At 36.3% G+C, this 25,604-nt stretch overlaps 1 non-coding gene across 1 annotated transcript; it reads left to right on the plus strand.

Annotated features, from left to right (window-relative positions):
• The first annotated feature begins 24,631 nt into the window (after window positions 1-24,631).
• On the plus strand, window positions 24,632-24,734 carry LOC119471990. Its single transcript, XR_005201087.1, has one exon. It is a non-coding gene; the product is annotated as a small nucleolar RNA U13 (small nucleolar RNA).
• The last annotated feature ends 870 nt before the right edge of the window (window positions 24,735-25,604 follow it).

Here is a 25,604-nt window from a genome sequence, read left to right on the forward strand (position 1 = left end):
TTGTTGGATTTCATTCTAGAATACCTGGCACAAAACCACACCAGTTAACATCTATACTTCTTGTACACATATAAATAGCTCAGTAAAGAAATTTGGAAGTTTTATTCATTTTTTAAATATAGAAATGGATAAAGAACAAAACAAAAAACCCTATAATTTGACCATCCAGATAATCTTAGTTGCCTTTTTAAAAATAATAGAAGTTCATAGTTAGAAAAAAATAAAGTTCCGGCCAGGTGCGGTGGCTCAGGCCTGTAATCCCAGCACTTCGCGAGGCCGAGGCGGGTGGATCATGAGGTCAAGTGATCGAGACCATCCTGGTCAACATGGTGAAACCCCGTCTCTACTAAAAATACAGAAATTAGCTGGGCATGGTGATGAATGCCTGTAATCCCAGCTACTTGGGAGGCTGAGGCAGGAGAATTGCCTGAACCCGGGAGGCGGAGGTTGCGGTGAGCTGAGATCAGGCCATTGCACTCCAGCCTGGGTAGCAAGAGCGAAACTCCATCTCAAAAAGAAAAAAAAAAGAAAGTTCTTCAGAGAAGCAAAAAATAAGAATGTGAAAACCTTCTTCTCTCCATTCCCAATACCTGTAAAGGAAAAGTTTTAGATCATAACTTTAAAGATTTCAAAGTTTAAGAAAAGCTTACCCTCTGTGTAAAGCTATAGCTTCTCTGCTTGGTTCAAGATTTTTATTTTCAGTATAAATTGCATGAATTGCACTCCTGGACACTTTACATCCTCCAAAGCCGTTTTGTTTTAATGGCCTATGCTATAGTAACATGATAAAATGGAATAGGCCTTCAGTAATAGTTAATTTAATTGTTTCCTCATGGAGATGAAAAACTGAGACACAGCAAGTTTACGTGACTAGCCTAAGCCATAAGGCCAATAGCTAGCAGAGCCACTAATACAATTCCAAGCTCCTGTGTTTCCATCCATAAAGAATACTTTATCCCCAAATTCAGGAAATAAATATAGAGAAATTAATTAAAAGTGTATGTCTTAAATTTAATAGCAGAGAACTCATGATTATTTTGCATTGATACAGTAAGAATTTTTAGACAAAAGATTATACTTTCTAGTATTTGTTCAGTACTAATGTTAGAACTATTCAAGCAAAAAAAAAAAAAAAAAAAAAAAAAAAAAACATCTCACCAGGTGTTTCGCATGAGTCTGACAACTGTTTTTAAAACACTGCTAACCCCTTAAGCTTGTATCCTAACATAATTTGTGTTTGTGTGACTCATTACAAATAGAAACGAGAATATTTTCTAAATATTAGACTCAATGAGAATTCCTTAGCAATATCCCAGGCTCACATGCCCCACGCTGCTAATGAAAGAAGGAAGCAGTTATTTTATATGATCAATATTATAACTGAGATGCAAATGCTTATTCTTTGGTTTTCTTTGCCATCATTGATTATCATTATATTGACAGATTGAGGGACTTGGAGGATAGTATTGCAGGAGAGAAAAAAGACGTAAGAATGCTCCAGTCAATTTTAAAGAATACTAAGTGGCAAATAAACGTAAATATGCACTAAATGTACCTGTGTTTGTAGTAGGTAGGGCTTAGAAATAATTACCAAAATAAACGTATCTAGAGAAATTAATAAATAGAATCTGTATTCTTTCAGGGTTGATGTCTTGGTAAAAAAGAAAAAACAGAGGTTTTATTAGGTATTTTGCCAAAGAAAAAATTTAGATGATCCATTTAAATAGATTATCTAATAATTAGATTTGTTAACTGGATAACAATATCCAATGTTATAAAAAATGAGAAAACAGAGACTTCCATACATCGTTGCTATAGATGGAAATTGGTCCAATTTTCTGGAAGACGATTTGGCTTGTCTATGAACATTTTAAATGTGAATGCCCTTTGGGTCATCAGGTCCAATGCTAGAATCTTTCCCAAGGAATTAATTGGAAGGGTGCCAAAAAAGTCTAAGTGAAAGGCTGTTTATTGCATTGTTTAAAACAGTAAACAGCTGGATAATGTCCATCAATACAATATTGGTCATTTATTTAATGACTATATAACCATTAAAAATAATGAGATAGACCTATTTGTATTGACAGAGAAAGAAGTTGATGAAACATAATTAATTTAAAAAAATCAAAATAGGGAATGGCTATGAAAAAATATGTTTGGAACTGTTTCAATTTTGTGTGTTGTATATATTCATAGATGTATGGATATAGATATATACTTATCTTGCCATGGGATATTTTTATTACTTCTTTATACAATTTCATATTGTTAAATTATTTTTACAATGAGCTTTTATTATACTTACAACCAGCAAATATAATAAAGATATTCTGATTTTGGAGAAAGAAGAGACCAAGGATGAGTGAAGTCTTCAGAAAGTGATGATACAGGAGTCAATTATTGAAAGACTGAGATTATATACTTTATTGTTTTATTTTGAATATTAAAAAATTTAGTATAGAAAATGTAGAAAGCACAGAAAATCATAACAATTACAATAAAAAACTATCACACTCAGAAATAACTGTATTTCTAGGGATTACTAGCTAGGTAAAATTCCAATCGGCAGGGATGAGAGTGGAGGCAATTTTGGGAAAACAAAGGCAGAGAAGTAGTAAGAAAGACAGGATTGTGTTCAATAAGCTATTTAAGCTAACTGGATCAAAAAGGACCTGGAAATTAAATCTGAAAGATTAGATTAGAGGATATCATCATAAATGGTCTTAAATGTGAGGGTGACTGTAAGTAATGGGGAGCCATTGGAGGCTCCAGTTCAACGAAAGGAGGTGTTTGAAGACATACTTAAGATTAACCTGTAATCTCAGCACTTTGGGAGGCCAAGGCAGGTGGATCACCTGAAGTCAGTTCGAGATCAGCCTGGTCAACATGGTGAAACTCCGTCTCTACTAAAAATACAGTCATGGTGGCAAACACCTGTAATCTCAGCTACTTAGGAGGCTGAGGCAGGAGAATAACTTAAACCCAGGAGGTGGAGGTTGCAATGAGCCGAGATCATGCCACTGCACTCCACCCTGGGTGATAGAACAAAAAAAACAACAACAAAAAATTAACCAGGTAGCAACATTAGAAAAATTGGAGAAGAGAATGATGGGAGTTATTTAATAGTTTATTATAGTAATCTAGGGAGAAAGCCATGTATATAAATCCTGAACTAAAGAGAAAATAATACACAGAAAGGGTAAAATATAGAAATATATCTACAAATATATGTTTTGTAGAGATAATAAAATTTTACACATTTTGCCTAAAATGACAGTATCTTTGTTTATGCAGTTTTTATTATCTTTCATTCTATATTTTGTTGTTTGGGGAGAGCTGAAATTTTACAAGATCATAAAACATCAGCTTTGACAATTGTAAGAGTGATTTGCTTATCAATTTCATCTATTTTTGGAACAAAATAAGTAACACAAATAAATATCAGTTACCTTTATAATCTAAGAGTCCATATTACAAACACATGAAGTTACATGAGGATTTGAACAAAGGCCCTCATACATTTTTTGCCAAAAAATAATAATAAAGTGAGTTACAAGAATTTACCCAATGTAAATCTTTTTCTTTACTTTAACTGTTGAATTAATAATAGTTTGTATCATATTGCCTATAAATTATATGACATAAGCAGTAGATGTTTAGCAAGTCATTTCTATTTAAACTTAATTATGGGGGAAATAGTGTTATGATTATAACAGTTTAATACTGTCTCTACCTACACTTAATAAATTGCCTTGGCTTTCTTTGCATTTGTAGGTTTTGTCTATGTTATTTATTTTTCTATAACTAGTATTGGATGATATTATAATTCCTGTTGAAGGTAAACATTTAAGAGCAGTTAGAAAGTTATTTGTCTTTTAGGAACTGTGACCCCTTTCTCCAGTCCTGACACTAGGAAATACGCTTCACATTTCTCATTTCTGTTGTAGAAATAGAAGTTTCAGAAATTTCAGAAGTTGGAGAAACTGAAGAATTGAAGTTCTCATCTGTATGCATATTTATATATGCACTATTGCCATTCTTTTCATGTATATGCTGTATAAACGCACATAGAAAATATTTCCACTGAATTTTGCATGGTATATTTGCAGGAGACACTGTGGGCATGCTTCCAGATGCCCTTACATTCTGTATACCACTGTGCATTGCACCTTAGCCAGTGATTGATTATCTAGTGCTGGAGTAGGAAAGCCTAGCTCCCTTTCCTTAGGTGGGAACAATTCTTAGGCACAACTTATATTTCCAAGCTTCCCTGTGGGATCCACTTTTAATGACCCCACGTGGGAATTTACCTGATATGGTACCCTTCTTAGCTTCTTCTCCTTCCTTGCCCTGCATCCCAAATTTCCTTGACACTTCTCCTGGGAGCAATTAATAATCTCTTGTACGTGAATCCTCTTCTCAGACTCTGAGTGTGGTGAACCCAACCTAAGACACTGTAATGTAAAAGACAAATGGGAAGTAGCATAAACTTTACTGAAAACACTTTGTCATTTTTTTCCAAAAGACCAAGCCATGGATATGACAATAACAACTAGACCACTGGAGAAATACATGAATAGCCATAGATTCAATAAAGAGCTTTTAAATGTGCCTTTCCAAAATATTTTTATGTCAAACTTAAAAAAAGAAGAAATTTAATATTATACGATTTATCTCTTTGTAACAGAACAGCTGCCATTTGTTGCATTATTACCTGTGATCATCATTGTTCTTATGTTTTTGCATCTTATGCCATTTAGTCTTCACAGCAACACTATGATGGAGGCATTTTCTATATTTTTCACACAAGTGGAGTGTAGCTCTGAGATCATACAGTTTAGCAAATAGCTGAACCATGATTTAAACCCAGGTATAACCTGGCATTAAAGCTCATAATCTTCCTTGTTGATCTCTAGATAAACTAGATGGTCTTCCATAAGAATATCGTGCAACACAGTAGGTGCCTATGTTCATTGACTTACTGTTGATTTTCCTCTGACATTGACAGGAAACTATGAGGTAGAATTTATCCAATGATTTTCATCAAAGAACTTACCCTCTGCAAATACAAACCATACTATTCCAATTACTTCAAAGGGTTAAGATAAACTTTCTGAAATCTTGTATTTTAAGAACTGCAAGATTTATCTGGTTTTGGTTATGTCATATAGAGATGCCCATTAAGGAAGTCATCAATAACTTGCTCAATCAGCAAGTGCAGAAAAAAGCAGCACTATACCGTTATGCAGGCACCAAGTCTAGACAGGGATATTATACTCAATACCTTACGGCTCACATATAACTACTTAAATTGTTTAGATAATAACCCTGGCCAACTATTTTTCTGTGGTGGCCATTTCTGGCTTCTGAAAACTGATCAACTTATTACATTCCTATTACCACATGCTATCAGGAAGCACATTCAGTTGTAATGTTGTATCGTTATCTGTAACAACTGTGAGGAAAATCAAGAATGTCCACGCAAAGGTGGCACAAGAAGATAGAGCCATTTTGCTCTTTGTGGTCAGACACAACAACCTGTAATTCATTTCAATCTTTGACACCGAAAAGCAGTATAGCTCAAATGGGTGGCATTGTGTGTGGCTAGCCTTACAGAATAAAATACCAGATATCTTCACATCCTGTAAGCTCTTCCTTTAACCCTATGGAAACAAACACTTTTAATCCATGGAAGAGTTCTACATGTAATGCACTACACTGAGTGTTTTCTGTGTGTTTTACCTTAGTAACTGTTTGGGTGATAAGACTCAATTTAAGAACAAATGCTAATGAATGAAGTTAAGTGAAGGAAAGGGCTTCTTGAAAGACAAGAAAGCTGAATGTTTCATCTGCATCTGTTGATTACTTTGGAAGCATCAGAGATTATTCATTTCCAACTGTTTGTATAAACATGGAAAGCAATTGGATGCCATTATTTGTTGAAATCTGTCCACCAAAAAGATGTTGAGGCCTAACCCCCAATACTTATGAATGTGGCCTGATTTGGAAATAGGGTCTTTGCAGATGATCAAGGTAAGATACGATCATTAAAGCAGGCCCTAATCCAATATGATTGTGTCCTTATAAAAATGAGAAATCTATACACAGAGACAGCCTGTACATGGGGCAATGCCATGAGAGGATGAAGGTAGAGATCAGGGTGATGCATCTGTAAGCCAAGGAACACCAAATATTGCCAGCAAACCCCAGAAGCTAGGAAAGATCAGATTCTCCCACAAAGATCTCTAAAGGAAACAACCCTGCTGAAATCTTGATCTCAGACTTTTGGCCTCTGAAACTGGAAAACAATAAATTTCTGTTGTTAAGCTGCCCAGACCTTGATATTTTGTTATAGCTGCCCTGGGAAACTGATACAGATGTACAAAATAAAATTTAATTATTCTAATTCCTGTTTATTCATTAGGATCACGTCAGTTGAAAGTAGCAGAAAACCAAGAAGCTTGATGTTTCCATGGTTCCAAATTAGTATTCTCCCCATTCTTCAGGCTGCTTCCTTCTGTACTGGCTGCATTCTCAGAAAGGTGCTTCACTGCACATGGCCAATTGGCTTTCAGCACTTCCTGCTAGACATTCTGTCTTTTCAGCAATACCAACATTTCCTCCCTAATTTTAATCAAAGTTCTAAGATAATGTCTCACTGGTATGTGGTGTTCAGGAGATGACTAATCCAAGACTCTCCATCCAGGGGTCAAATCAACATGGCCTGAACCACATGGACTGAAAGAAGGAAGGACATGAATAGTTGCCAGGATAAAAATCAGTGTGTTCCTTTCCAGAACCAGGGGAATTGGGAATCAGTAGGAAAAAAAGCAAAACTGACCAATTGTCCATTACCTAATAACTCACCAATCCACTAGTTTAATATAAAACCATAGGAAATTCATCTCTAGTAAAAAGATAATGTGTCTGGGTTCAAATTTATTAATTACGTTAATTACCATTTCTTCTATCTCTGCTCACATTAACTCACTCCTGGACTCTCTTAATTGGTGTTGCCGCTGCATTCTCTTCTCCATATTAAGTTGTACAAGGTAAATACTGTCAAGCCTGAGAGCTCGGAATTCTCGTTAATACTGTTTAGTAGGTCTTCAGCCCAGCATGTAAGGTCTTCTATATTCCTGACCCTACTCACCATCTCAACTTCATTTTCTAATAATACCATATGAAATCATTCATAATCTAGTCAAGACGTCCTCATAGTTCATGACACACACTGCAAATCCCTAACTTTCTGTGTTCCTACCACTTTGATTGTCAAAACTATCTTTTCCTCTCTTCATTTTTCCAGGGTTATTCTTACTTCAAGGCCCAGTGTACTTCCCAGCCCTCCCATAAGACTTTTCCTGAGTGCCACTGGAACGGGTGGTGGTCCTCTCTGAAATCTAAACCACTTATTGCCTTTATACTATTTGATCCTCAACCTATCCAACAATATATTATTAAGGATGCCTTTATGTGTATATCTTATCTCTTCTAGTTTCAAAATTATCTCTTTGCAGATTTATTATATAAACAATTATTACCCCAAAAAGCAACAGTTGACAATAATGACCTCAACAATAGTTATCAGTTTTTCAAGAGAATTGTCTGAAACCTAAAAATACTTATAAGAAAATGGTAATCTTTTTGTACCATGCTTATGAGCTAAATCTCAGCATCATTATCTCAGTGTACTAGAAAATAATAGATTGAGGTGAATTAAATGGCTTCCCTGAAATTACCCCAATTGTTCAACATAGGATGGACATTCAAGAGATAGAGCCTAAATACAAACCCAGTTTTTCTGACTTCAAGCTCAGTACGTATTCATTCACTATTTATAAAGTATTATTGGGTGTTTAGTATGAAGAGTATAAGGATGAAAATAAAATCAATGCCCTCAAAAGGCTCAAGATGTTTTGCAAGTCACAAATATATAAGTAAATGCCATAAATATGTTTCCAGTATACCACTTAATTTCTCCAACATATAAAGAGTTTTTATTAATAACAGTATGAATTCAATAATACACAGGGAAGTTCTATGTGTTTTGTCTTCATGTATCAAATAACCCTGAGTGCACACTCAAACTGAGTGAACATGAAACTACCTTGGGTAATTCCCAGGCCAAGACTTAAGATTCCTGCCTAGAATATTGAGATGCAATTCCTTTAGTCCATGGCGTGAGATGGATAGTGCTAGGCAAATGTAAATTTGAAGAATTAATTTTTAAAACATTTAATTCAATGCTTCTTAGCACTTACACTAGAAGCCTTAGTATACATACACAGAAAGTACCCTCTACTTCCAGCCAAAATTTTTTACCCTTCTAAGAACTCAGATATAGCTTATCAATCTGAAAGAGCAATTATTTTTCTTGTACAAGGATGGTGGTGTGTTACACAAGCAGGAAGTGCTTAATAGTTGTCATATTTTCCTACCTGCTTGCTGTACCCCAAACATCCAGCTCAAAAGCAGAGAAAGTGTTCAAAAGTAACTTAGGCTTAAAGACTGCTTCCTATAGCCAAATTTAATTCTTTTCTTGGCTCTTAGTGTATTTTTCAGAGTCTACATTGATATAAAGTCTTCATCTCCTAGGCACTGAAAAAACCAGTAGCTGAATGTTCAAATAGCAGTTAAAGTGCTGCAGTTTTGTTGCTGACAATAGCACCAGTGTGTTCCAGTGAACTATGCCTCATTCTCTGCAAATGAATGAACAGTATATAATTTTTTTTTAATTTCCCATTTTAACTAGTGGGGGAAATGCTGTACCAATTCTGCGCACACCATCCTCTTCCATTAGTGAAAATCAAATGAAAGTTATATGCAGGGTTTGTAAGTGAAGGTTGACAAAGCAGCCAGGAGCGATGAGGGAGTCTGTGCAATTGAGACTGAGAGAATATTAGCTGATCAAATATGGATTTCCTTCCTTTTGCATCATTCCCACCTTTGTTACTATTCTTTCAAGATGATCACTGAATTGCCACCAAACCCACTTGAACTTGCCTTATGCCTTTTTTCACTTTATCTACTATATGCATATGAGAAAATCCACAAATCTAGCAAAATATCTTAAAGTAATATATACCTGATTTTACTTGGTATGTGATGATCAAGGTGGTGTTGTGTGTGTGTGGGTGTCTGGCTCTTTTCAAGACTCTTCTCTCTTTTAGCTCATCTTTTGAAAATATTACTTCAGCATGAATTTTAAAATATATATTTTTATTTTACACTTTCATATTGTGCTTTTCACTAGTTTTATGAGAAAGGAATTGAAGAAAAAGCCAGCCCCTGCCCCCCAAAAAAGGATAAAGATTCAGAATGCCATAATCCTTCTGCTAATGGATATGCTGTAATCAACAGAAATGTAATATGGAGACAATGTTTCTATTTCTTTACATTTATAGAAAGGTTCAAGACAACTGCTTTTTCATTATCAATTTTAAGTTGCAAACAAGCAGATTACAAATGGTGGGGAGACCATTACTGTCTGGGAGAATTCATGTTTCTCATGTAGGGATGAAATAAGAACTACATCCTGAGGTTTTTTGGAAAGAAGCCACTTGTCTTTCCCAGGGGTCTGGTGGGGTTTCCTAAGCTTTTTACTGGCAATACTCAAGTGTTGTTTATGGGACCATGCCAAGACGCCATGGGATTGAGATACTCTCATTTGGCTGGCAGACCTGTCTGGCTCTCTCCTTGGTGCTGGCTGCTTCCAAGGAGCTTGCTTCTCTGGGCTTTGTTTTAGCAAGACACATAGAAAAGAGGTTACCCTGCAAAGTCCTTGATGGATTTACATCCCCAAACGAGCTTTTGGCTTTGTTATACTAAACTGACTCAGCCTCATAACACCTAAATTTTATTTTTTCCTTGGCGTTTAGAAGGCTTTGAAATTCACGTTGTGATTTGGTTTCTACTGAATTTATAAGCCACTTCAGAGCAGACACCTGAAAATCCTCTTATCCCTACAGTGCCTAGATTTTACTAAGTTCTTGAAAATATTGTTTGATGATAGGAGTGTTTTCCTGTCTTCTTCCCTGGAATAGATGCATAGTGGTTTTAGATTATCAGATCCTGTCATAGCTAGACAGTGTTTGAGATCATAGATTTACAGATGTGGTCCACAGTTGACAAGCATATTATTTTTATTTTCCTCTTCCTTTTCTAATAATTACACAAAACTTTCTATTTTCCTGTCTCTCTGTCTCCTTCTCTCTCTCTCTCTCTCTCTCTCTCACACATACACACATACACACACAAACGGATACAAGATCACAGTTTCACTCCCAAACATACTCCCATCTTGCAGTAGGATCCTAATAGTAGAGGTCAAGAGCATAGAACTGGGAGCTAAACTGCCTCAGATCCGATGCCAGCTCCCGTAATTAATACCTACATGACAGTGAAAAATGTCATGCAAAGCCGAGCATGGTGGCTCAAGCCTGTAATCCCAGCACTTTGGGATGCTGAGGCAGGTGGATCACCTGAGGTCAGGAGCTCGAGACCAGCCTGGCCAACATGGTGAAACCCCATCTCTACTAAAAATACAAAAACTAGCCCTGCATGATGGCAGAGGAGAATCGCTTGAACCTGGGAGGAGAAGGTTGTAGTGAGCCGAGATTGTGCCATTGCCCTCCACACTGGGCGACAAGAGTGAATTTCCATCTCAAAAAAGAAAAGAAAAAGAAAGAAAGAAAAGAAAACAAAAATGTCATGCATATCTCTGTGCCTCAATTTTTTATTGATGAAATGGGGATAAAAATAGAAACTATCCTCATATTTTGTTGAGTTAATCGCTTAAAGCATTTAAAAGAATGTCTGACTCATAATAAGTAGTATATTAATAATTTTCATTGTTATTACTTTGGGGAATGGTTTAGCGAAAGTGCTAGTTTTCTTAGCAGTTATCAGTTCAGATTTACAAAACATGCAGCCTTAACTCATTAAAGAAGTGGCAGCAATAGCAGAAGCAAGAACCTAATTAGGAAAGCTAGATCCTCTTCTTGATGGAGGGCGTCCAAATCACCAAACTTTACTTCTTTGATGGAAAAGATGCTGGCCAAGAAACAGCAACTAATTTAACTAAATAAGTGTATTTGGGCTGCAGAGAGCTTTATAAATCCTTACATTTTTGATATAGAACTTGCACAACCTGAATTTTATGTAACTTTGCACAATAACTTCTGAAATTTTGTGTTTGGAAAATCTAACGTGAGGATCTAATGTTGGATACGTAAGACTAGAAATGAGTCACAGCAGGATAATGTTGAAGGAAAAGACAATTATTAGATACAATAGCTTGGTTCTAAAATGATGTTTTCTGTTGCTTTGTCTTTGTATTTCTTGGTTACCCTCATGAAAAGCCTACCAGTGAATAAAATAGGTCATCTGCTGCTCTGTATTTAAAATGACTACAAAAGTGCATAAAGTGGTGGCTAAAAGTGAAGTTCCAGACTTGAAGATCACAGCAAATGATACTTTTTTTCTTTTCTTTTCTTCCTTTTTTTTTTTTTTCTTGCTCTGTTTCCCAGGCTGGCATGCAGTGGTACAATCATAGCTCACTCCAACCTCAAACTCCTGGGCTCAGAAGATTCTTTTGCCTCAGCCTCTCAGATAGCTAGGACTACAGATGCATGCCACCATGCTGGCTAATATTTTTTTATTAGAGAGAGGGTCGCCCTATGTTGCCCAGGGTGGTCTTGAACTCCTGGCCTCAAGTGATCCTTCTGCCTCAGCCTCCCAAAGAGCTGGGATTACAGGTGTGAGCCACTGTGACTTGCCCAAAAGAGGCTTTAGGGCTTGGCTTCAATGAAGCCAAGTCTTTGGCAGTGGTAACTCTGTCTTACTTGAAGGATCCCCAAAATATATATATTAATGGGGGATTTTTTTAAAACCTGAAACTGTGGAATAAGCTCTAAAGCATGACTTCCAGGGTTATCTAACAACTGACACCTCTTATAAGTTGGTGAACCTGGCCCAGGAGAGCATGTCCACAGCATTTGTCCTGGCAAGGATGTATACTGGACTACTTCAGATTTATATAAATAAGGGTCAGTCTGGAAGTAGAAATTTATGTTTACAATAAGCTTTGCTTAGATGTCATCCAGTTACTTATGCTACATTTAAAAAAATCCCAAAACTTTGTGACTTAAAACTACATCAATCATTTATTCTGCTCATGAGTCTGCAATTGGCACAGGACTTGGTAAGGTGGCTCGTCTCTATGAGCATCAGCTGAAATGGCTTGACTGGGACTGAAGGATCCATTTTTAAAACGCACATTGTTGGCAAGTTGCAACTGGTGGTTAGCTGGGAATTCAGCCAGGGCTGTAGGCTGGGGGTTTTCCTTATAGAGTTGAAACCCGAGCTCCAAGAAGGAAGGTTTAAGAGGCATGGTCAGAAGTTACACGGCTTCTTATAAGCTTGCCCTGTCATACTGCATTAGTAACTAGGAAAGTCAGTAAGACCAGCCCATTCAAAGGGAGTGGAATTAGGCTCCATCTTTAATATCCTGCAGAAGTTATCATGCCCACATCTCTACCTATAAGTGAGGCTATTTATGAGCTCTCTATTATATACAGTGATGCATCCTTTATTAACGGGTACATTCTGAGAAATGGATCATTAGGCAATTTTGTCATTGTGCAAATATCATGGAGTGTATGCATTTACATAAACCTAGATGGTATAGCCTACAACACTTCTAGGCTATATGATACGGCCTGTTGTTTATAGAATGCAAACCTGTTCAGCATGTTATTCTACTAAATTTTGTAGGCAATTGTAACACAATAGTGAGTATTTGTGTATCTAAACATAGCTATCCAAAGCAAAGGAACAGTAAAAATGTGGGATAAAAAGATTTAAAGTGGTACACCTGTATAGGACAGCTCCATTATAATTTTATTGGACCACTGTTGTGTATTTAGTCTATCACTAATTAAAGCATTGCTGTGCTTTATATGACTGTATTTTAACTGCAGTTTTCTTATGTTTCTTTTAGACAAAGTAAGTCTTATTGGATATACCAAAGAGGTGTCATTTTCTGGTTCTTTTGCTGGTCAGTCTTTTCTTCCTATTGACATTTTAGTGATAACATCATCTGCATATTTTCTCATTTATAAGAAACTGAAATGGCCCTTGAAGAAACTGGGTCTCTTAATTCATTTTCTTCACTTTAATTGTAGATTACAGTTCAATTTCCTTGATGAGATTGTGAGCTCCTTGATACCAGGAACAATGCCTTTCTTCTCTATCTCCAGCACTTATCAGAATACATGGCACATCCTAGTGAATGCTATTATTTGAATGTAATGAAACTAAAATGATGTTGTTAGGAATGATAGGATATCCTGAGACTTTGCTGAAGTTGTTTATCAGCTTATGGAGATGTTGGGCTGAGACAATGGGGTTTTCTAAATAAACAATCATATCATCTGCAAACAGAGACAATTTGAATTCCTCTCTTCGTATTTGAATACCCTTTATTTCTTTCTCTTACCTGATTGCCCTGGCCAGACATCCAATACTATGTTAAATAGGAGTGGTGAGAGAGGGCATCCTTGTCTTGTGCCTGTTGTCAAACGGAATGCTTCCAGTTTTTGCCCATTCAGTATGATATTGGCTGTGGGTTTGTCATAAATAGCTCTTATTATTTTGAGATACATTCCCTTGATATCTAGCTTATTGAGAGTTTTTAGCATGAAGCAGTGTTGAATTTTATCTAAGACCTTTTCTACATCTATTGAGATAATCATGTGGTTTTGTCATTGGTTCTGTTTATGTGATGGATTACATTTATTGATTTGCGCATGTTGAACCAGCCTTGTATCCCAGGGATGAAGCCAACTTGATTGTGGTAGATAAGCTTTATGATGTGCTGCTGGATTTGGTTTGCCAGAATTTTTTTGAGGATTTTTGCATCAATGTTCATCAGGGATATTGGCCTGAAATTTTCTTTTTTTGTTGTGTCTTTGCCAGGTTTTGGTATGAGAATGATGCTAGCCTCATAAAATGAGTTAGGGAGGAGTCCCTTTTTTCTATTGTTTGGAATAGTTTTAGAAAAAAATGGTACCAGCTCCTATTTGTACCTCTGGTAGAATTTGGCTGTGAATTCATCTGGTCCTGGGCTTTTTTGGTTCATAGGCTATTAATTACTGCACACATCTACAACCATCTGATCTTTGACAAACCTGACAAGAACAAGCAATGGGGAAAGGATATTCTATTTAATAAATGGTGTTGGGAAAACTGGCTAGCTATATGCAGAAAACTAAAACTGGACCCCCTTCCTTATACCTTATACAAGAATTAAATCAAGATGGATTAAAGACTCAAATGTAAGACCTAAACCCATAAAAACCATAGAAAAAAACCTAGGCAATACCATTCAGGACATAGGCATGGGCGAAGACTTCATGACTAAAACACCAAAAGCAATGGTAACAAAAGCCAAAAGAGACAAATGGGATCTAGTTAAGCTAAAAGCTTCTGCACAGCAAAAGAAACTATCATCAGAATAAACAGGCAACCTACATAATGGGAGAAAACTTTTGCAATATATCCATCTGACAAAGAGCTACTATCCAGAATCTAGAAAAAACTTAAATTTACAAGAAAAAAACAAACAACCCCATGAAAAAGTGGGCAAAGGATTTGAAAAGACACTTCTCAAAAGAAGACATTTATGTGACCAACAAACATATGAAAAAAAGCTCATCATCACTGGTCATTAGAGAAATGCAAATCAAAACCACAGTGAGATACCATCTCACGCCAGTTAGAATGGTGATCATTAAAAAGTCAGGAAACAACAGATGCTGGAAAGGATGTGGAGAAATAGGAATGCTTTTATACTGTTGGTGGGAATGTAAATTAATTCAACCACTGTGGAAGACAGTATGGCAATTCCTCAAGGATCTAGAACCAGAAATACCATTTGACCCAGCAATCCCATTTTTGAGTATATACCCAAAAAATTAGAAATCATTATAGTATAAAGACACATGCACACGTATGTTTATTACAGCACTGTTCACAATAGCAAAGACTTGGAACCAACCCAAATGTCCATCAATGATAGACTGAATAAAGAAAATGTGGCACATACACACCATGCAGCCATAAAAAAGGATCGGTTGACGTCCTTTGCAGGGACATGGATGAAGCTGGAAATCATCATTCTCAGCAAACTAACACAGGAACAGAAAACCAAACACTGTATGTTCTCATTCATAAGTGGGAGCTGAACAATGAGAACATAGGGACACAGGGAGAGGAACATCACACACTGGGGCATGTTGAGGGGGTGGAAGGCCTAGTGAAGATTAGCATTAGGAGAAATACCTAATGTAGATGATAGGTTGATGGGTGCAGCAAACCACCATGGCACATGTATACCTATGTAACAAACCTGCATGTTCTGCATATGTATCCCAGAACTTAAAGTACAATTAAAAAAAAAAAAAAAGAAGCAGCAGCCAGGCACCGTGGCTCACACCTGCAATCCCAGTACTTTGGGAGGCTGAGGCAGGTGGATCACAAAGTCAGGACTTCAAGACCAGCCTGACTAACATGGTGAAGCCCTATATCTACTAAAAATACAAAAATTAGCTGGGTGTGGTGGTGCCCACCTGTAATCCCAGCTACTCAGAAAGCTGAGGCAGGAGATTCAATTGAACCCGGGAGGTGGAGGTTGCAGTGAGCCAAGATCGCACCATTGCACTCCAGTCTGGGCGAAAGAGCGAGACTCCATCTCAAAAAAAAAAAAAGCAAACAAACAAAAGAAAGATAGGATAAAATCAACCGGCTGCACACACACACATACACACAAAATACCACACATACTTGGCATCTTCAGTGAAATGAGGAACTCCTGTACAGTGGTGAACCACAAATAAAGAAGAGCCATCTCCTTTAGTAGCCACTCCATTTTCCTCAGTATGTTGAAAATAGTATCACATTATAGGTGGCGTATGTTTTGGAAAGGCCAGGAATCCTGATAATCTGTTGGGTGAACAAATCCTATCAGCAGCATTTTGATGAAGGAAATGATGTGTTAGCACAAGAGAGAAGTGATTTGATCCAGCAGTGACTCAATTTATTACTCAAAGGAAGACTTTTCATCATGTGCATCTGAGCTTTAATCTTTGGCTTGTCGCTTGATGGTCTGCTCAGAAAACTTCAAATTTACTAGTCAAAGTATCCATAAGGCTTCTTTGGACTGTCTCCCTATTTCCCTGAAATGGTCATTTAGTTCAATAAAGATGTATTTAATGCCACTTGATGTGCCAGAAACCATGTTCATGGTGCTGCTTGAAACAATGCCAATCTAATTATTCAGGTTTTTTCACTTAGTAATGTGCATTTATGTTTCTTAGATCTCTTTTCATGGCTTGATTATTTCATTTGTTTTAGCACTGAATAATACTCCACTGTCTGCTTATACTGAGGTTTATTTATCTAGTCAACTACTGAAAGACATCTTTGTTGCTTCCAAGTTTTTTGCAATTATAAATAAAGCTGCTATAAATATTTACATATAGAGTTTGGTGTAGACATAAGTTCTCAACTAATTTGAGTATATAACCAAAATCACAATTACCAAAGCATATGGTTAATTCCCTAAGAAACTATCAAATATTTCCATTGTGGCCACACCATTTTGCATTTCCATCAGCAGTGAATAAGAGTTCCTGTTCTATTCTCATTAGCATTTAAACGTTGTCAAAGTTTGGAGTTTTAACCATTCTAATAAACGTGTAGTGGTATCTCAGTCATATTAATATGCAATTTCCTAATAACATATGATGTTGAACATCTTTTCCTATGCTTACTTGCCATCTGTATATCTTCTTTGGTTAGCTGTCTGTCAAGATCTTTGACCTACTTTTAAATTTAGTTTGTTCACTTTCTTTTTTTTGAGTTTTAAAAGTTCCTTTTTTATTTTGGCTAACAGTCCTTTATCAGATGTGTCTTTTGCAAATATTTTCTTTTAGTATGTGATTTTTCATACTTGCTTGGCACTGTCTTTTCCAGGGTAGGAATTTTTAAATTTAATCAATTCCTACTTATCAATTCTTTCACTGATGAATAGTGTTTTTGGTGTTGTCTCTAAAAAGTCAATGTCATATTCAAAGTCACCTAGCTTTTCTCCCATGTTGCTTCCTAGAAATTTTACAGCTCTGAGTTTTACATTTTGGTTTATGGGCTGTTTTCAGTTAATTTTTGTGAAGGATGTCAGGTCTAGATTTATTGTTTTACATTTGGATGCCGAGTCATTTCAGTACTATTTGTTGAAAATACCATCTATTCCACTTTATTGCCTTTGTTCTTTTGTCAAATATCAGTTGGCCATATTTATGTGAGTCTATTTCCAGGCTCTCCATGCTGTGCCATTGATCTATTTGTCTATTCTTTTGCCAATACCACACTGTCTTGATTACGGTAGTTTTATATTCTTGGAGCTGGGTCATGTCAGCCCTCGGATTTTGTTCTTCTTCAATATTGAGTTGGCTATTCTGGAGCAGTATTTCCACATACATTTTAAAATCAGTTTATTGATATTCAAAAAATTACATTCTGGGATTTTGACTGAGATTACTTTGTATCTATATATCAAGTTGAAAAGAACTGATATCTTGACAATGCTGGGTCTTCCTATCTATGAACATGGAATATCTCTCTTTTTAGTTCTTTGATATCTTTAATGAAATTTTAGTTTTCCTCTTATATATCTTATGCATATTTAAATAGGTTAATGTTTAAGTATTTTATTTTGGGAGATGTTACTATAAATGTTAATATATTTTTAATTTCAAAGTCTACTTATTATCCTTTTAAAGTCCATAGGATCCGTATATCTCCTCTTTCATTTCTGTTATTAGTAATTTGTGTCTTCTTGCTTTTTTCCTTAGTTATCCTGGCTATAAGCTTATTAATTTTATTGATATTTTCAAAGAACCAGCTTCTAGTCTTATTGATTTTCTGTATTAATTTCCTGTTTTCCATTTTATTGATTTGTGCTCTAATTTTTTATAATTATTTGTTTTCTTTTGCTTCCTTTGGATTTAATTTGCTCTTCTTTTTCTAGTTTTCCTAAGGTGAAAGTTTAGATTATTAATTTTAGAACTTTAACATATATATTTCCTGTTATAAATTTCCTTCTAAGCACTGCTTTTGCCACATTCCACAAATTTTGATAATTTGTGTTTTCATTTATTTTTACTTTCTCTTGAGATTTCTTTTTTGACCCACATGTTACTTAGAAGTGTGTTGTTTAATCTTCAAGAATTTCGAAATTTTCCAACTATCTTTCTATTATTGAATTGCAGTTTAACTTTACTGCCATCTGAGAGCAAATATTGTAGGTTTTCTATTCTTTTACATTTGTTAAAGCATGTTTTATAACCCAGAAAATTGTGTATCTTGGTAGGTGTTCCCTGTGAGTTTGAGAAGAATGTGTATTCTGCTGTTGTTTGATAATGTTTCTATAGATTTCAATTATATCAGTTGGTTGTTAGTACTTTTGAGTTCAACTATGTCCTTAATGATATTTTCACCTGCCATATAGGAGTTTTTAAGTCTCCAACTATAATAATGGATTAATCTATTTCTCATGAAGTTCTCTTATGTTTTGTCTCACATTTATTGATGCTCCATCTTAGGCACCTACACATTAAGGATTGTTTTGTCTTCTTGAAGTATTCACCCCTTTATCATTATGTAATGCTCTTTTTATCCTTGATAATCTTCCATGTTCTGAAGTCAGCTGTCTAAAGTTAATAGTTAAGATAGCTATGACTACTTTATTTTTATTAGTGTTAGCATAATATATCTCCCTTTATCCTTCTACTTTTAATCTGCATGTATCTTTATATTTAAAGTAGATTTCTTATAGACAACATATAGTTGGGTCTTGTTTTGTTTTTGTTTTTCTTATTCTACTCTGACAATCTCTGTCATATAATTGGCTTATTTAGGCCATTGACGTTTAAAATGATTATTGATATAGTTGGACTAATATTGGCCATATTTGTTACTGTTTTCTATTTGTTGACCGTGTTCTTTTCTCCTATATTTGTCATGTACATTTTTTCTGATTTTTGCTTTTTTTTTTTTTTTTTTTTTTATGCTTTAGGACAGGGTCTCACTGTATTGCCCAGGCTGGAGTGTAGGGGCATGATCATGGCTCAGTGCAGCCTCGGCTTCCTGGGCTTAAGCAATCCTCCCACCTCAAGCCTCCCAAGTAGCTGGGACCACAAGTGAGTGCCACCATACCTGGCTAATTTTTATTTTGTAGAGATGTCGTCTTGCTATATTGCCAGTTTCAACAGGAGTTTTATATATATTCTGGCCAAGTGCAGTGGCTCACTCCTGTAATCCCAGTACTTTGGGGGGCCGAGGCAGGCAGATCACCTGAGGTCAGGAGTTTGAGACCAGCCTGGCCAACATGGTAAAGCCCCATCTCTACTAAAAATACAAAAATTAGCCAGGTATGTTGGCAGGCACCTGTAATCCCAGCTAGTCAGGAGGCTGAGGCAGGAGAATCACTTGAACCTGGGAGGCGAAGGTTGCAGTGAACTGAGATGGCGCCACTACATCCAGCCTGGGTGACAGAGGGAGACTCCCATCTCAACAACAACAAAAAAGAGTTTTATATACATTCTGGATAAAAGTCTTTGTGTTTTGAAACTACTTTCTCTAAGCTGTAGTGGTCTCTTCATGGTTTTAACAGTGGTTTCTAAAAAAGTAAAAGTTTTAATTTTGATGAAGTCTATTTTATCAATTTTTTTCTTTTATGGTTCATGCTTTTTGTGTCCTAGGTAATAAATCTTTGCCTAAGCCAAGATCATAAATGTTATCATTTATATTTTATTCTAGAAATTTTATAGTTTTAACACTTAACTTACAACTTACATTTAGATCTATGATCCATTTTATTTATTTTTTCATTTCCAATCCTTAGAACCTGTGAAATATGATCCATTTTTATCTGTTTTTTTTTTTTTTTTTGAGACAGAGTTTNTTTTTTCTGAGAGAGGGTCTCACTCTGTCACCTAGGCTGGAGTATAGTGGCATGATCATAGCTCATTGCAGCCTTGAACTCCTGGGCTCAAGTGATCCTTCCACTTTAGCCTCCCAAGTAGCTGGGACTACAGGTGTGTACCACCACGCGTGGCTAACTTTTAAAATTTTTTGTACAGACAGGTTCTCAGTTGGTTTCCCAGGCTCTTTAGTTATTTTAATTGAACATTCTAAATGATTCTATTTTATCTTCTTTCTTAATATATAAATTAACCCCTTTTAAAAACCTCTTTTAGTGATTTCCGTTTCACATTTACAACCAATCCATGTCCAGTTTCAAGTAATACTATGCTACTTCATGGATTGTTCAAGTTATCTATAATGATAAAATGTTCTTCATTTCTCACTCTTATCCCTTGTATTATTGCAGACATTTATTTCACTTGAATATATATGCTATATATTACATACACATTGGCATGCATAATCAAATACAGTGTTGTATTTGAAGCAAACTGTTTTCTATTAGTTAAGAAAAGAAAGATGAAAGTTTTCATCTTACCTTTACTTATTCATTCATTGATGATCTTCCTTTCTTTATGCAGACATAGGTTTCTGACATATCATTTTCCTTCTCTTTGAATAAGTCTTTTTAATATTTCTTGCAAGGCAGGTCTACTGGCAAAATTTTCCCTCAATCTTTGTCTGACAAAATCCTTATTTCTCCTTCACTGTTAAAGAGTAATTTTTCAGAGTACCTAACATTAGGTTAGTATTTTTCTTTCTCTCTCTCTCAACACTTGAAATGTTTCAGTCCACTCTCTTCTTACTTGCATGGTTTCTGCATAGTTAGATATAATTCTTATATTTGCTCCTCTGTGGTTAAGGTATTTTTCTCCCTGGCTTCTTTCAAGGCTTTTTCAAATTGATCTTTGATTTTCTGAAGCTTGAATATAATAAGTCTAGGTGGTTAAGGTTTTTTGTTCTTTAGGGTTTTTTTGTTTTGTTTTGTTTTTTGTTTGTTTGATTGGTTGATTTGTCCTGCTTTGTGTTCTCTGAGCTTCCTGCATCTGCGGTTTGATGTCTGACATTAAACTGGGGAAAGTCTCAGTCATTGTTTCTTCAAATATTGTTCCTGTTCCTTTCTCATTTTCTCTCATTACATCATTTCTAGTTGTTCCGCAGTTCTTGTTTCCGTTCATATTCTGTTCAGTTCATATTCTGTTCTTGTATTTTCATGTTACCTTTCAGTTTTGGAGGTTTCTATTGTCATATCCTTTAGCTCAGAGACTCTTTCCTCAGCCATGTCCAGTCTACTAATGAGGCCATCAAAGGCATTCTTCATCTTGTTACATTTTTATTCTATCTCTAGCACATTTTTTTCTTTTTGTAATTTCACCTTTTACTTTAGATACAAGGAGTATATGTACAGGCAATTCTTTCTTAGAATTCTCATCCCTCTGCTGACATTATCTACGTCTTATTGCATGTTGTCCACTATTTCCATTAAAGCCCCTAGCATATATAACCATAGGGTCTTTTAAAATTCCTGGTCCAATAATTCCAACACTACTGCCATATCTGACACAGATTCTGATGCTTTTTCAGTTTCTTCGTTTTTATAATGAGTTATAATCTTTTGTCAAGGGTGGCCACGAGGTACTGGGTAAAAGGAACTGCAGTAAACGGCCTTTAGTGGTAAGATGTCAGGGAAGGAGAAGCATTCCATAGACCTAAGATTAGGTCTCAGGTTTTTGGCGGGCCTGTACCCCATTTCAGTCTTTATCTTGCTTCAGGTGTGACAGAATGGCTAGAGAGGGCTGGCTGGAAGTTGGATTTCCCTGCCCTACGTTAGGCTCTGATAAAACAGTTTCTCCTGAGAACAGGACTGCTAACTTCTGTTAAGAAGAACAGGGTGCTCTGATGTATTTCAGAATGGTTTCTTTTCTCCTCCCCATGCCAGAAGCACAAGGGAATTTCTCACTGATCTTCACTGTGAGGACCTGGTAGAGCTCCTAGAAATAAAACTCACAAAGTCTCTCTTTCTTCATCTTTCTCTCTCTCTTCTCCCTCTCTCATGCACACACACACACACACACACACACACACACACACGCACACCCCTGAGTTCCCCTAGTGTTTTTTTTAAATATATATTTTATTGCATTTCAGGTTTTGGGGTACATCTGTGCAGGATTGTTGCATAGGTACATACATGGCAATGTGGTTTGCTGCCTTCCTCCCCATCACCTATATCTGGTATTTCTCCCCATGGTATCCCTCCCCAACTCCCCAACCCCTGCTGTCCCTCCCCTAGTTCCCCCTACAGACCCCAGTGTGTGACTCCCCTCCCTGTGTCCATGTGTTCTCATTTTTCAACACCCTCCTATGAGTGAGAACATGCGGTGTCTGATTTTCTGTTCCTGTGTCAGTTTGCTGAGAATGATGATTTCCAGGTTCATCCATGTCCCTACAAAGGACACGAACTCATCAATCTCTTAGGTTTGTCTACGCTGAGCCTCCAGGATAATTTTTCAATTACACTTCAGGTTTTCCTACTCCAGCTTTATTTCCTGTGGAGGCTTCTGCTCACAGCCTTCTGCTCTGGAAGTTGTGATTCTCTGCAGCCACCTTTCTGTTTCTCCAATTTTAGGGGTAGCATTTCATCCTGTATCCACACTTCCCTGACAGATCTAAGAAGAGTTCTTAATGTTTCAGTTTGTTCAGCCTTCTACTTCTCGTTAGGATGAGGTTGTGACTCCTAAGCTCCTCACATCCTGAACTACAAGTCAGAAATTCTGATTCATTACATCTATAATGACAAATATCTTAATTCCAACAAAAGAACCAGGCACTTAGATACTTTGACAGCAATAGCTATTGAAATAGAAATTTTAAGTAAATTCTGGTCTTTGAATACCATCGGTTTAATAAATGTTTAAAAAACAAATTGGGAAGAATTTGGGCATCCTTTTCTCCTGAAGAATATATGACTATATTGCAAAGGTGGACATTCAATTAGAAGAGACAGAAAAAAAGAAATTTGTGACTTCTGTACTGATGAATGCCAGCATCATCATTTCTTTTATTGCATAAAGCTAATATCTGAGTCTTTCCCCATGGTTTTCATCTCTAAAAAAAAGTGCTATTGATGCCTTCAGTCTGACATGAAGAATATGTACATGGGTGCTTGTACTTCTTACCACTGGGAATGGAATGTGTTATCTTTTAGGGCAAAGCTGCCTTATTGTTGCAGTCATTGCGGCTGGTATTGAATCCTTGGGAGCAGGCAGCATGTGGCACAGCTTGACCTTTCAGATCAGGCAGATTAAGAACATTATATTTTCCTCCCAGTCAATACAGGGCCTATGGTTAATGATTACTTAGAGCCTAAATCCCACAGCTGATTTTCTGTCATTTGGAAATGATCAGAGACTATGCCCAGCAAAATCTGGCAGTGACATTTTTGGCAAGCTCTTTCAACAGCAGATGCTTTCAGGAAAGAGAAAGAGCAAGTGGGGATGAGGGAAGGAAAATCCTGTATTTCATGTAAAATTTATTTTGCTTCTAGTTCAACCATGCACCTTCATTCTTTCAAGGTGATGTGTTGATACTGGTGACTTTTAGCATAGTAACACCTTACATGTTACTATTAGGATAAAATGGCATTGCCTGTTTGCTTATTCTAGTTTCATAGCTGCAAATTCTCTTTCTGTTGAAAAATAGCACTCATTGTCAGAAGTACACTAAAATAACTTCAACATTCCAAGCAACAACCTTTTCATTAACATTCATCAGAATAAATTTCTTAGGTCACAAAAAGAGAAACCTAAAAGGCCTATCTTTATTAAAATAGAGAAGAGGCGATAGAGAAGTAGAATCAAGGTGAGGAGTCATATAAACAAAATCGAGTGAATTTCCCTCCCATAGCACTGTCTGGTAAACAATTCCTTCCTTCTGTTCATTGTTTTTGTTGTTGATTCTTTTTTTTTTCCCTTCTCTCTCATTATTGTTCCTTAAATTCATACTGTAGATTCTGATGTAGGGTAGACAGCATTGTATGTCTATCAGACATAGGGCCTGGGCTGAGCTGGGGTTGACTAATGTTTCTAGCCTGCAAGATTTTCCTTATGACTCTCATTAGACACTAACCCTTGTGTCACAAAAAGCCAAAAATATGCCTTGGTGACTTATGTTTCCCTATATGTAGGATGTGATACAAAAATGCAATGTATACGAGTAGATCTCTGACCAAAACTGCAAAGGAGCCAAAATTAACTTTTGATCCTGCTAAATTTTCTTTTTCTGGACTTTTGCCTTTCCATTTTTCATTCAATTACACAGAGCTCTGATAATGACCTATTTACAGCTATGTAAATCTATTAATTTCACCTAATGACACTCTTAGTCAAGTACTCTATTCTCCAAAACTAAATATCTGCTGCCCATTCAACTCATCCATAGTCTAAATTCTGACTATTCTGAGCTCTGCTATTGTCAACAATATATTTATTGTGTTCTATCATTATATTCCTAGACATCAGATTATGAATGACTGATAGATAACAATTTCTAAAGTATCCACATGTAAGAGAAGTACCTATCGATCCTTTTTTAGTTTATAAGCAGGATGATAGGGTTTTCACATTTATTATGAGATGTGCTTCCCTCCAACCTTGTTACAATGTTGATGTATTATCCGTCTGATGTGAACTTAGGGGAAAAACAAGAAGTATCTATTGGCATAAATTAGTATTGAAAGATAAAGTTGCTAAATTGGAAGATAAATAGTACACATATCAGACACTTGATCATTCTTCTCTCTCACCTGCTATCTGGGTTAGTTAAGCAGCTGTATTAAAGTTACCTAAAAATATGAAAGTAGGCTAGGTACAGTAGCTCATGCCTGTAATCCCAGCACTTTGGGAGGCCGAGGTGGGCAGATCATTTGAAGTCAGGAGTTCAAGACCAGCCTGACCACCATGGTGAAATCCCATCTCTACTAAAAATATAAAAATTAGCAAAGTGAGGTGGTGGACACCTGTAATCCCAGCTACTTGGGAGGCTGATGCAGAAGAATTGCTTGAACCTGGGAGGTGGAGGTTGCAGTGAGCCAAGATCATGCCACCGCATTCCACCTTGGGCAACAGAGCAAGACTCTGTCTAAAAAAAAAAAAATGAAAATAGACAGTAGAAGACTGGGATAGAAACTTCTATAATTGACACATGGCTTCCATCAGGTCCAAGGGAACCATTCCACTTGTCATCTCCCAGTAAGTAGGAAGAGAAGGAAAATACACAGATGATTTGACTGTCATCCCATTGACCAGACATAGTCACATGGCCACACAAACTAATAAGGAGGCTGGGAAATATACTTTCTGGCTAAGAAAACATATTACTAAATGAAAGTGTCATACTTTAAAAGAATATGACCATTACATTACCAAAGAATAGGAGAGTGGTTAGTGTTATACAAAGTCACTGGCACACTAATTGGCCAAATGAATAGAGAATTTGGTCCAGAAGACAGTGCCATAAGAGACATTTGAAACAATATTACCTGTAAAGCTTTGATT

Source organism: Cebus imitator, unplaced genomic scaffold (genome assembly GCF_001604975.1).
Source record: "Cebus imitator isolate Cc_AM_T3 unplaced genomic scaffold, Cebus_imitator-1.0 Scaffold80, whole genome shotgun sequence".
Lineage (NCBI taxonomy): Eukaryota > Metazoa > Chordata > Mammalia > Primates > Cebidae > Cebus > Cebus imitator.